The following is a 1,916-nucleotide window of genomic DNA, read 5'->3' as shown; positions in this document are numbered from 1 at the left end:
ATCATTGGCAAATATGTTCTCCCATGCAGTGAGTTTTCTTGTTGTTTTGTTGATGGTTTCTTTTGCTGTGAGAAGCTTTTTATTTTGATGTAGTCTCATTTGTTTATTTTCTCTTTATTTTCCATTGTCCTAGGAGCTGTGTCAGTGAAGACATATATCTGAGATTTTGCTGCCTGTGGATTCCTCTAATATTTTTATGGTTTCCTGTCTTACATTTAAGTCCTTTGTCCAGTTTGAGTTTATTTTGTGTATGGTGTAAGTTGGTGGTCTAGTTTCACTTTTTTGCATGTGTCTGAAAATATGTTTTAAAAAGAGGAAAATTTATTTATTTATGTACTTATATATTTAAAATCAGAGTGCCAAGAAGAGACATCTGAATATGACAACATGTTCATTAGGTGTGTTTCTTTTAATAGTACAAAGTATCTTTTGCTTCACTTGATATTTTTTAAATTTAATTTTCCCTTTTCTGATTTTTTGCTAGGCTTCTTCCTTTATATTTATTTATTTTTATTAAATTTATTGGGGTGATATTAGTTAATCAGATGATATAATTTTCAAGTGTACATCTCTATGATACATGATCTGTATATTGTACTGTGTCCCCACCACGAAAAAGTCAAGTAATCTTCTGTCATCATATATTTGGCCTCCTTTACCCTTTACTATTCCCCACTCCCTTCCTTCCAATAACCACCTTATTATTGTCTGTGTCTACAATTTGTTTTATATCCCACCTTTATATTTAAAATTGTCTGAAGTACACTTGTCTGTCTGATTTAGATCTTTCCCAGGTGATCAACATATAATCAGATTTTATTTTAAAAGACTTCAGTGTTAGGAAGTTCAAACAATCTATAATTGTAACCTAAGTGATGTGCTTGACTTTATGATGCTAATTTGTCGCATATAGTCAGTTTTCTATGTTTCCTTTATGTCACTTAATTTTATATCACTTGCTATCAATATACCATGTACATTACAAAACTCCATAGAGAGTTTTGGTTATATGCACAGGAGTCTAGGACTCCTTACATTGGATCCTCAGCTCTACCATTTTCTTATTGTGTGACCTTTGGTAAGCTACTTAATATCTCTCTGCCTCAGTTTCTACATCTTTAAAACTGTATAAATGTTTTACCTATTTCATAGGGTTGTTAAGAGAATTATAGAAGTGATTTCATGTAGAGCCTTAGATTTGTGTACTATATTAAATGTTCTCAGAAACGATGAACTCTTGCTATGGAGGTTGCTTATTTATTTGCTTTTATCTTGACCTGGAATTTAGAATATATAAATTCTATATTTTTCCACTAGAGGTCACCTCAGTATTGATCAAAAGCACATTTGAACCAATTTCCTCATTAAGCCCTAAGTGTGGGCTGGAGGCTGAGCTGCATATCCTTTATGCTTACACCCACATATCTGCTGGTCTTCTAGGGAAACATAAACAGTACAAGACTCCACTGTAGAGCTTATTAGTGTAGTGCCTGGGGCCTCACTCTGAAAAACAATATAAGACTATCTTGAAGTGGGACATTGAATAATTTTAATGGGTGCACTGTGTTAATGATTTTCACACGTTCTGTCCTATTTAATTTGTCAACCCTTATATAACCTTAATGGGTAGGAATTATATGATCACATTTTTATAGAAAACTTGTGCAAAATCTTTTATCTAGTAAGTGAGAGCATGGACTCAAAACCTAGTGATGTGATAGGCACACATGCACACACAACTGCACACCCACAGGCACATCATCTCACATGCAAATGCAAAACCAAAAATGCATTGACCCTGAGGCAATGTTAGCGCACAATCATGGTCAGGATTAACATAAGCTTCCTTTTCTTTTTAAAAAAATATATTTGATTGGTTTTTTACAGAGAAGAAGGGAGAGGGATAGAGAGTTAGA

The sequence above is a fragment of the Myotis lucifugus genome, unplaced genomic scaffold (genome assembly GCF_000147115.1).
Source record: "Myotis lucifugus unplaced genomic scaffold, Myoluc2.0 scaffold_138, whole genome shotgun sequence".
NCBI lineage: Eukaryota > Metazoa > Chordata > Mammalia > Chiroptera > Vespertilionidae > Myotis > Myotis lucifugus.
Note: the sequence above shows the minus strand (reverse complement) of the source record.